At 39.8% G+C, this 12,160-nt stretch overlaps 1 long non-coding RNA gene across 2 annotated transcripts in view; it reads left to right on the top strand.

Moving 5' to 3' along the window:
* Positions 229–12,160, top strand: part of LOC106505844 — a 110,831-nt gene continuing 98,899 nt past the window's right edge. The window contains exons 1-4 of one of the 2 annotated variants that reach the window (XR_002338024.1): positions 229–941; positions 1,244–1,345; positions 6,744–6,857; positions 8,492–8,563. This is a non-coding gene — a long non-coding RNA (uncharacterized LOC106505844). Of the gene's footprint in view, positions 942–1,243; positions 1,346–6,743; positions 6,858–8,491; positions 8,925–12,160 lie in introns of those variants that run through there. The other variant, XR_002338023.1, reaches the window with a different exon arrangement.

Here is a 12,160-nt window from a genome sequence, read left to right as displayed (position 1 = left end):
ACTGCGCCAAAGGAGGAACTCGAAGAACAGTTCACTTTTTTTTGTGTGAATAAATAAGTTAAAATCCATGTTGAATTTTAATTCAGCCAAACACTAATTAAAAGAGACAAAATTAGAGCTTTCCTTCATTCTTCCTGACAGCCTATGGAAGGTGATTGATGTATGGGCATCTGAGATGGAAGATTACAAACGTGTGACTGCCACGCTCAAGGCAAGTTATGTTACGTAAACAGCCTGGACTAACAAAGGCTCACTGTGCTTTACATGATGAAGAAGGCATGCATTTCTGCACGTTCTGCTAATACAAAATGATGTGATTTTCAAAAGATAAAAATGTATTTACCTTTGGCAGGCTTTGGCATGCATGGGTATCATTTTGACATTACTTCTGTGCAATGGAAATGTTGAAGGAGAATCAGAGGCTTGTGTTAAGAAACATATGTACAATCTGAAAATTCCTCCTTCTTTTGGTGACTTATCGATACCTGAGATTGGGCAGAAATTTTTAGCCTTCAGGTGAATTGGCTAAAAAGTGGATCATTGTGAAGTTAAAAATGCTACCAATCATGTTAGCCAAGTCCTTAGTGCTGTGATGGCATTAGCTTTAATAATTTGTCATGCTTGCTGTCAGACGTTGACGTGCGTTCATATCTAAGACCCCTCACAAATGCCACCTTCTTTCTTTGTAAAGACTTTCCTAATTCCTCCCAGCTTCTCATCTGTCTAGATCTCTATAAAGACAACGTATTTGTTGAATGAGTTATTTACTGCCATATTATGCATATCTTTCCAGGGTGTTGTATTATGTTCCTATTGTTGCCATAAGAAATTACCAAAAGCAAAACAAAATGAAACAACAACAACAAAACAACAACTTGTGGCTTAAAACAACAACATTAAAAAACAACTTCCTACCTCAGTTATGCAGGTCAGAAGTTTAGGTGAGCTTGACTAGATTTTCTGCTATGGATCATAAGGTCAAAATCAGTTCTTAGGCAGCTGAGCTCTTATCTGGGGGCTCCAAGGTGATTAGGTTTTTAGCAGAATTCAGTTCCTTGTGGCTGAAGCGAGGCTCCTGTTTCTCTGCTGGCTCTCAGCCAAGAGCCCTCTCAGCTTCTCAAGGTTTCCTTGTTACACTGCTTCATCTTCAAACAGCAATAGTTGGTTGTGTTCTTTTTATGTTCTGAATGTTTTATTTCTCCTACCACTGAAACTCTTCTGCTTTTCTCTTTTTTTTTTTAAGGGCTCATATGATTACAATGGTCCCTCCTTCATAATCTGGATAAGCCCCCGATTTTAAAATCAACTGATGAGTAAGCTTAATTCCATCTCCAATGTCACAGCGGTACGTAGACTGGTATTTTATTGAATAACTAGGGTACCAGAATCCTGGAAGGATGTGTTTAGAATTCTGCCTGCCTAAGTGTTTTTACCTTATACCTTTGTTCTGGGTCGTTTTCTGTATTTGCCATTTTATTTTACAAATATAAAGGCTAAACAATCATTGAGGCATGCAAATTGGCACCTTCTTGTGATATTAGAAGGATGCTTACCAAAGACGTTTACCTTTCTTTAGAGAAAAAAACTCCAAAAAGCAAAAAAATATATTTTTTTCTTATCTGAAATAATTTGTACTTTCACCTTGTCTGAGAATAGTAAAAAATGTAGATATTAAAACTAAATTCTGGAATTTGCTTTTATTACTGTAGGTAACACTAAAATATTTGCAATAAAAGATTATGCCTTAATAAAACTTATAACTTGGAGTTCTTAAGCATGGTTTAACGGTGCATTCTTTATAGTGGGTTCTGGAAACATAGGATATGACTGCTTGAATCCATTTGGCAGGAGCTTTTATAAAAGCTGATAACAGGTTTTCCTGCCATTTTATAAATTACCTTTTGGTATATTTGTCATTGCATTTTTTTGCTAACTTAATTGATGGCATATCAGAGTTGATCTATATTGGGGTGGGCAAACTTCCTTTAAAAAGGACAGACAGTAAATACTTCCAGTTTTGTAGGCCATATCACCTCTGTTGCATATATTTTATCCTGTCCTTATAGTGTAAAGGAACATAGATGATATAAAAATTAATGGGCATAGCTGGATTTGACCATGAGCCGTAATTGGCAAAGCCCTGATCTATACATGCAAATATTTATTTTCTTAATGTGTGTGTGTGTTCAGTACTTTGCTAGTAAGATATTTTCACTGTATGCCTTTGTATGATTATATCATACAAAATCAAAATGGAGCCAGCCACAAAAATCTCTATTCTTTAGTTGTAGAATAAAGATTTTAGTCTTAGAATTAGTTTTTCAAGTTTGTGTAATGTGCATATCCGGATTTTTCTCTGAGCTTTGATAATAAAAGGTATAGTTGTATCAACCTTCTTATTCATTTGTCCATTCAGTGAATATCCATTGGGCACCTGCTATATGCCAGGCACTATTCTAGCTGGTGGAGTGAAGCGATTAACCAAAGTCCCCGTCATTACTGTTCACTATTCTAGTTGACCTACTGTGGATGATGTCAGGAGTCCAGGATATAATAAGCTTTTTCTAATAGTTTCTCCCCGACTTGCAATAGAGCAGTATATGAATATGTGTGTTAATGCACTTTTATTGTTAGATTTGAATACTGTTTGCATATATTTCCCTGACTGTGTTCAATTACAGTTGAAAAATCTGACTCTATGTTGTATGTCTAATGTATTTTGTTTCAGATTTTCACTGGAGCATGCTAGGAGTCAAATTTATTTTGCAAAATTTTACTGTGTAAAACCCACCAAAGGCCTTTATTGTCTTTAAGTTGTATTGCGTGGTTTGAGAGATGCTGGTTTCCTTGGACATATTGCTGTGATTGAAACCCAGCCTAGTTGAAGAATCAAGGGTTGCTAGTTAAACATGTGGACAGTTTAACTTGAGCTTCATCCATTCATCGTAGCCAATACTCACTTTTCTTTGAAATTTAATTTTTACCTAGTAACATATTCATTTTTGGCTGTAAAGGAATTTATTTTTCTTATCTGGGGAAGAGAAAAAGTTCACTAACCCCCCCCAATACTTTTAATAACTCTATCATTAAAATAAAAAGTCAAACTTGAATGAGAACTTATGCTAAGAGCCAAAGAGTTAGGCATTTACTTTTTCTTTATGTTGTGGTGAGAACCTCCATCCTTAGCCTTTCCTGGCATCTAGCTGAGTGCATACCCTGTGTCCTTCATCCGCGGTATTTCTCACGTCCTTTTACATGAGTTAACATGCATAGGTCTAAATTAAAAAAAATGTTGAGCTACAACTTTTCTCCTCAATCACATTTACAATATATCTATATATCATTTAAAGATATGGCTAGAGAAACTTTATTCTAAGATCTGAAAAAAGCAAGTTGTTCGGTAGCACTAGTTTCTACTCTGTTCAATTTTGTGGATGTGCCCATGTTTGTGTGCACACAGCATTTTCTTTCTTTCTTAAAAAATATTACATAAAACACATAAAAATGTGAACACAAGTTTGTAGAATTCCTGGAGCTCTTCCATAAAACCCTATGGTCCTATAGAATCAATCTGAGAAATTTGATCCATCAGTCCTTTCTTTCTTTTGACTATGCCCATGGCATGCCAAAGTTCCCAGGCCAGAGACTGACCCTGTGCCACAGCAGCCAGCTGAGCGGTAGCAGTGACAATGCTGGATCCATAACTTTCTGCTCCACCAAGTAACTCCCAATCTCTTTATTTTCTGCATGAGGAAAGTGAAGCTAAAGAGATGGTGTGTCTAATGTGGCAGCCTTGAAATCAGACCCAGAGAGCCTACCCCTGGTGCAGTGCCTCCTCTATTGCTATGGCCTGATTTTGTGTCCATAGGTGTTACAATCTCTGCAGTTTATAATCCACATTTGGTATGTGCCTGTTCATTATCCTTACCTTTTGTGGTGGTCGCATAGACTGCTGGCAGTGTATCCATGGTGGCATGTGGCCTTATGTGAGAGTGGACCCACTCCAGAAGCAGCTTCTACATGCCTTTTTGTCCTATATTCTTTTCATTAACCACAGATACTTTGTGAGTTAGCACATTGATTCTAAATTTGGGTTTCCACTGCTGAATCTTGCATTTGTTCGTTAGCATGATGGATGTAAAAATAGGCTTTAGATCTCACAGATGAAATTAAACATATTTTGAACATATGGATTGGCTTCCACTCTTTTGAACAAACTGTAAGTCTCCTTGGAGGTCTGCATGAGTCTTTTGGGGATGACTGTCATTTTCTGATTCCCTAATTAGTTCTCAGTCCAAATGTTGGTTTAGGAGGACTTCTGGCTGCATGGTGCCTTCAAGGCATAGAATCCTGCCTCCAAAATCTTGCTGAGTCTGCTTCTAGTGAGCGTTTCATGGTATGACCACTAAAAGGGCTTTATTCCACGTGTTAAACAAGTTGTATAAACCCTTTTATGCTTTCTTATTGATAAGTATTCACTAATAAATGTCTGTTTGTGTGAAGGAATATGGACTGAGATTTGTTTTCATTAAAATCTCATAGCCAGGCATGGAGAGTAGCAAACGCTTGCTGGCTCAACCTTCTTTAGTGGCCAAGACTCTAATAAGAGTGCAGGACCAAACTGGATTAGGTAAGATCGCAATTGCAGACAATATCTAAATTTGAGAGTCAGTAGATTCTTACATCTTCTGCTCCTTTAGTGTATGTGTGTGTGTGTGTGTGTGTGTGTGTGTGTGTGTGTGTGTATTTCCCTCTTCCCTTTACCATAGCCTTTTGCTTAAGTTACAAAAATTGGGAGTTACTGCTCTGGCTCTTTGTGACTTTCTGGAGAATGACCGATTTTGTTGTCCTTCAACTTCTTTCCCTTGCTGGTACTATTGTTTTTGGAACACAAAGGATCATGACCAGTCAGGCCCCCAGCACCCTTACTTGTAGAACTGACCCAGATCCACGGGTACTTGGTCGTTAGGTTGAGGAGGGAAGTTGACCCAGGGACTTAGAGCTCAGGTGAATTATTGGTCAACTGGAGCTTCCAGGTATTGTGGGCTGAATTGTATTCTGGCAAAATTCATATGTTAGTGTCATAACCCTTAGTACCTCAGAATGTGAATGTTTAGGAGATAAGGTCTTTAAAGAGGTAATTGAATTAAAATGAGGTCTGGATGTGGGCACTAATCCAACATGAATGATGTTCTTACAAGAAGAGGAGATGAGGACACAGACAATTACAGAGGGAAGACACAGGGAGAAGACAGTCATCAATGAGCCAAGGAGAGAGGTCTCAGAAGAAACCGACCCTTAGGACACACTGATCTTGGACTTTCAGCCTCCAGAACTGTCAGACAGTACTTTCCTTCCTTCCTTCCAATGTGGGATCCGAGCCACGTCTGCGACCTACACCACAGCTCACAGCAATGCCGGATCCCTGACCTACTGAGTAAGGCCAGGGATTGATCCCACATCCTCGTGGATACTAGTAGAATTTGTTTCTGCTGCTCCACGACGGGAAGTCCCGAGACAGTACATTTTTAACAGAAATGTAACATTCTGTATTATTTTTTTCTCCTTTCTGTAGGTGAGGAAAGCTACCTTTGGCTCCAAGTTAAAAACACATGTTCCAACACCATAGGAACTCCCAAGACAGTAATTTTCTTTTTCTTTTTTTATTGTTATCTCCCCAACACAATTTTTTTTCCTACTGTACAGCATGGTGACCCAGTTACACATACATGTGTTCATTCTTTTTTCTCCCATTGTCATGCTCCGTCATAAGTAACTAGACATAGTTCTCAGTGCTACACAGCAGGATCTCATTGCTAATCCATTCCAAAGGCAACTAACCCCAAGCTCCCCATCCACTCCACTTCCTCTCCCTCCCCTCCAGGCAACCACAAGCCTATTCTCCAAGTCCATGATTTTCTTTTCTGTGGAAAGTTTCATTTGTGATATCATATGGCATATGTCTTTCTTTTTCTGACTTACTTCACTCCGTGTGAGAGTCTCTGGTTCCTTCCATGTTGCCGCAAATGGCATTATTACCATGCAGGAGGCATAATTCTCCCAGACCTCAAGCAATATTACAAAGCCACAGTCATCAAGACAGTGTGGTACTGATACCAAAACAGACATACAAACAAATGGAACAGAATAGAGAACTCAGAAATAAACCTAGACACCTATGGTCAATTAATCTTTGACAAAGGAGGCAAGAACATGAAATGGGAAAAAGTCTATTCAACAATCATTGCTGGGAAACCTGGGCAGCTACATGCAAATTAATGAAACTAGAACATACCCTCACACCATGCACAAAAATAAACTAAAATGGCTGAAAGACCTAAATATGAGACAGTGCATTTCTAATGTTTAAGTCACACAGTCTGTGGTACTTTGTTGTGGCCATCCTAGAAAATGAATGCATTGGATCATTTTGTTTCAGATGCTACCTCCTTGACTCTTCTCCTTTATCTGTGGCTGCAGCTTTGGCCCTGACTCTGCAATCACACGCACTGCAACTGAGGTTAAGCACATCAGGGGATGTACTTCACAGCATTTCATTTTGCATTGGGATAAGTTCCAGGAGGCAGTGTACTGCCCAGCTGGTCCTGCAGGAGGAGCTGGTTTTGGAGGATAAAGCACCTTAGACTCACAAATGAGAAACTTCCTGCAGCGGCTCCAGGCCCTGCAAGGAATTGCTAACAGAGATGTAACCTTCTGGATTATTTTTATTCTCCTCTCTGCAGGTGAGCAAAACTCCCTTTGGCTCCAATTAAAAAGATGTGCTCCAACACCACAGGGACTAAGATGAGTTTTCAACTTTCCTGCTCTTGGTCCCCAGAGATGGACTTACATCCAAGGTTTGTGCCTTTCCCAGCTCCCAGCTAAATTATCTGTGCCTGAAAATCCACACTATCAAGTGGAAAGAAAGCCATGAATAAACCTTGAATTGATCTCAAGATGGGAGGAGAAAATTATATCTACTTCCTTTAAAAGGCATCATCAATCCTAATAGTCTTAACGTCATGTCCAGAGCAAAGCTGAATTGTGTCATGTCTGTTTCAATCGTGTAGTATTTGTGTTCAACCTGCCCTCTGTCCATTGTCAATGATAGATGACCTACCCCCACCACTGACAATCTTTTTGGCAGTCACTTTGGGTATTCAAGACACTTAAAAATAGTTAAATAAATCATGGGTTTTCCAAAAGATGGACACTGGGATGGGATGAATCAGACTGTGGTCTGCCTGACATAATTTGTGCATCTGCCAATTTGGGACCTGTCAGTTTTCCATCTGGAACATCAAATTTAAAAAAACTATATTGTTTATGGCAGTAAAACTACTGTTTAACATCTGTGAATCTTGTCTATAAAACTGGAATAACCACCTGCTCTATCTTCTTACTTGTGCTAGACATAGAGAAACAGCCAGTTGTTTCGAAGCACTTAGTAAATGGAATAAAATCACACATGGAGTGTGAGCTTCCTCTAGTTTATCCATGCAGCCAAGCTCCTAGGGCCCTACGTTGTTAGTGAATCATTCCAAGTTACTGGGTCTAGTAAAGAATTCTCAGGTGCTACTATTGTATATGCAATGGATGGTTAGCAGGGACCTGCTGTAAAGCATAAGGAACTCTACCCCACATTCTGTGATAACCTATATGGGAAAAGAATCTGAAAAAGTGATTCTCTGAGTTAGACTGACTCCCTCTACCGTCTAGCTCCTTATTAATCCACCTGGATTTTTTTTAGTTCTTTTCATCACCAGATTTTAATCACTTGAGAATTCTTTACTTTTTAACATATTACTGGTTCCCTCATTAATTAAAGAGTTACATAGGGAGTTCCTGTGGTGGCTAAGTGAGTTAAGAACCCGACATAGCATCCATGAAGTTTTGGGTTTGATCCCTGCCTCATGCAGTGGGTTAAGTTGCTACAGATGCAGCTCTGATCCAGATCCGGTGTTTCTGTGGCTATGGCATAGGCCTCAGCTGCAGCTCCAAGTCAACCCCTAGCCTGGGAACTTTCATATGTCATGTGCTTAAAAAAAAAAAAAGACATCTTAACATCTTTGGTACTTTTTTTTTTTTTTTAAGGGCCACACCTGCAGCACATAGAATTTCCTAGGCTAGGGGTTGAATTGGAGCTACAGCTGCCAGCCTGCACCACAACCACAGCAACACCAGATCTGAGTCGCATCTGCAAGCTATGCCACAGCTCACAGCAACACCATATCCTTAACCCACTGAGTGAGGCCAGGTATGGAACCTGAATTCTCATGGACACTATGTCAGGTTCTTAACCCACAGAGCCACAACAGGAACTCCTTAAATTTTTTAAAAAAAGTTTTATCAAAGTATAGCTGATTTACAATATTTTGATAATTTCTGCTCTATGACAAAGTGATTCAGTTATACATGTACACATATCCATTCTTTTTCAGAGGGGCCAGTCCAACTCAAAGAATCATTTTTTTTTTTTTCCTTCTTGAAGGAGTTAGGCTCCTGTGAATCCTACAAAGCCGAGGCTGCTGACCAGAGCACTCATTCAAGTTATCTGAGTGGGGTAAGTCTAATGAATGTGTTCAAGTCTTGAAAGACATTAGCAATTATCATGCAAGAGACACGTTAGCATTTTCACTTTTTTCCCTCTTATCCAGTTTTTTTTTTTTTTAAAGTGATATGACTGGTTTGTCTTTAAGCTAAGTCTTTGAGTTAGGACTGGTGCTAAGGATACCAATGTGTCTTGAATGCATTTTGGGGTGAGGATGTAGAAGTAAATCTACTTACAACAACACAAGAGAAATAGTGCCAGACAAGTGTCTGCGTGGAGAAAACGGTAACTAACGAAGGATCTGACGTAAATGGTTGGTGAAACACCCGGATGATCTTTACTTTTTCTTCTTTCTTTTATCCTCACCGTCTTCTCCCCCTTCACCCCTGCTTCTTCCCCCCTCCCCCCTCCCCCTCATCCCCTCCCCCTCCATCTCCCCCTTCACCTCCTCCTAACTCTTTGCCTTTATTGTGTGGAAGGAGGCATAAGAAAGCCAGGGTCGACTCGTTACGAAGGAATTAGCCTTGTTTGCTTATTTGAATCAGGAAGTGTAAGATTAAGGGAACAGCTGAGACTTAGCACACATCTGTGAGGGAAGCTTTGGGTTTTAATTTCTTTCATAAAACAAACAGGGAGAAATGGAAAGAGAGAGCCAAGGAGAGAAAAAAACCGAAAACCAAAAAACAAAACGGCACCCGGGTGCCTTGAACTGTACGGGGCCCTGGGCAACCTGCCAATGTGGCATAACTCAACACCACTGGTCTTTAAATATTTGCCCCATATTTATTTCAGAGGAGGGGCTGACTGCTGTTTGGGGAATGATAGAAGGGGAAGGCTGCCTTGCGCCCAGAGACCCCTCTCTTCTCCATTGTTAGGGAGATTCATCTCTGGTCCCAAACTTGTTTGTTAGGGGGATTCAGCTCCCAAATAACAACTCTTGGGGGCTTTTGAACAGGTACCTATGTCTAATGGGAATGCACCTAGAGTCTTCTTGGCCAATGACTTAAAATTCGTCTAAATACATGCAATCCTCCCCCTTGGAAAATGTTATGACAAATGCTGTTTTCTCTATATGCTTAAATTTCTAGTGAAAATTTAGTGTCTCAGCAATTTATAGCATCTCCTATAGATTGGTACATGGGGTGCTTGTTAATGTGAGGCAGAAGTTGGGAGGCTGCCAGAGGAAGAGACTTCATGGACGATCGACTTAATAAAAGGAAGTTCCAAATGACCTAAATTTTGTTTTCAAGAGGGAAAGAGGACTAGAGAAATGTTTCAAATGTAATAGTAATCAGAACGGTAATAGTTTGAGCTTCTGCTTCTATCTTAAGTGTTTACTTTGCAAGAGGAAGACTACTCTCTAAAGTTTGTGCCCTGATATTTGGAAAAAATTTACACCTTGAAAAATGGATATTACTGCTTGTATGATCGATGGACCCAGCATTATTATGGCCCACTGTAGAATGAATGTCACAGACTTGAGCAATTTTCTGCTTTCCAATGAAATGATAGAAAAGGCCCTCTCTTGGCTTAGAGATTTCGCAAATACTCTGCCTTAGAGTATTGAGGCAGGATTTATGTGTGACATTAAAAGCAATATTTTTAGAGAGTGAAAATGATTCAGAGGATTATGTTTATGATGGTGGAAGCAACCATCACATGTAATTAAAGAAGTTGAGTGTCCTAGTGACTAAGGGCATAAATGAGATTTATGAAATGACAATATCCTTGGCATGGCTGTACCAAAAAAAACGTCGCCTTTTGGGAAATAGCATTAAGGACTCTCAGTCTTCTAAGGACATTGTAAACAGTGGGTAATTTACCTTCCACCCCCACTGCTGGTCATCTAGATGGCATTTATCATCACAGCCTTCCAGGCTGGGAAATAATTTCATCTAATCCCATAAATTGAGGATTTCATATAGACTGAAGACAGAGTTAGTCTTCGTTTACTTCTAGGGATAGGCATCTGCAGGGGGCTCTTCCTTTTCCAGTAGCCAGAAAGAGTGTTCTGCAAAACAAGGAAGCCTGCAAAGCGAGGAAGGGTGCTACAATTCACCCAGCACCTTCCACTCCTAATTAGGGCTCAGTTTTTGGCTGGAATTCTCAGGTCGGACCTACTTGGACCTTTACTCTTCCTCCCTCTAGCCCTCTCTTGCCCTTTCACCACTGCATGTTCTCATTTCCTTCCAAGATGTGACTAATTGTTCCCACATTTGGTTGGCCCCCTCAAAGGGCAAAGGTGAAGCACAGGAGAAATATATGATCATGTCCAAGACCCAGGCAGGCGGTAGTCTCTGAGGCCTGAGTCTCTTCACAAAGGTTCCACCTTTGTCCATGTGATGCTTCCCCCTCCTCCACGGTGAGGTGCCCCCACAAGTCCCCAAAGTTCAGAGAGAAGCTCAGATGTAAATCACAACCAGTTAATTTACTGCTTTTTTTTCTTTTTCAGGCTGCATCTGTGACATCTGGAAGTTCCCAGGCTAGGGGTCGAATCGGAGTTGCAGCTGAGGCCTATGCCACAGCCATGGCAGTGCTGAATCTGAGCTGCATCTGTGACCTATGCCACAGCTCACAGCAATGCTGGATCCTTAACCCACTGACGGAGGCCGGGGATTGAACCCATATCCTCATGGATACTAGTTGGATTCTTAACCTGTTGAGACACAAAGGGAACTTCTTAATTCACTTTCTAACAAGACAGATCTTTTATCAAACTTCTTGGGCCCACTAGCTTAGTAGAAAGAGTACTGCCATATAAAATATCATCTTCCATGAATCTTGGGGTGGTAGAGGTGGTCTGTATTTGAGGAATTTTTCATGAGTAGTTTTATTGATTAGGGAGAAATCATATTCTTATGGCATGAAGATAGTAGACAGCAGCAAGAAAGAAAAATACTTGGAAGTTTTAAAAGGTGTCCCACATGGCTAGAATGCTTGGTTGGGTGGGGGAATAAATGTTGCTCTAGGTTTTTATTTCATTTTAACAAAATAATTTTTAAAAACCACGTGGGACAGAGTTGTTGGCCTCAGACTTTTTGCACATTTAGATGGCAGGCACTGTTTCTCAAGACTATAAATTCTGTATTCAGTTTAAGAAAGTGTATTTTTGATTGAGGTTAACACAGTATTTAAGTTAATGGAAAACATGCTTCCATTGCAGAGTATTTCCACCAGAATTGCTGGATTCAGTACAACAATCTGTTTCTATTTTGAAAAAAAAAAAAGTGGTGATGCTGTATGACCTAAATATTCCTTTTATTTTTATTTATTTTTTTCTTATTTCACTCTTCTATATTCATGTGCTTTCTCCTGCATGTATATTCAAATAAATGACATAGCATGAATTTAGGTGACAATGTTTCCTAGTTCTATATATTCTTAATGTTTCTGAGAAAAGGTATTTTGCTTACAGTCTACGCTTCATTTCAATATGGAGAGCATGAGTTCCCACTAATATTCCTCAAATGACATTGGAATTGGGAAGAGAGAAGAGGTCTCTAAAGTGACTCTTAAACCCTGTATGATATAACCTTTTGCTGAGTAACAATCCACCCCAATAGACATTGGCTCAAAACAGCCATCATTTTTGTGGCACACATGTGATTT

Source organism: Sus scrofa, chromosome 13 (genome assembly GCF_000003025.6).
Source record: "Sus scrofa isolate TJ Tabasco breed Duroc chromosome 13, Sscrofa11.1, whole genome shotgun sequence".
Classification (NCBI taxonomy): Eukaryota; Metazoa; Chordata; class Mammalia; order Artiodactyla; family Suidae; genus Sus; species Sus scrofa.
This window is presented reverse-complemented; position numbering and strand designations above follow the sequence as displayed.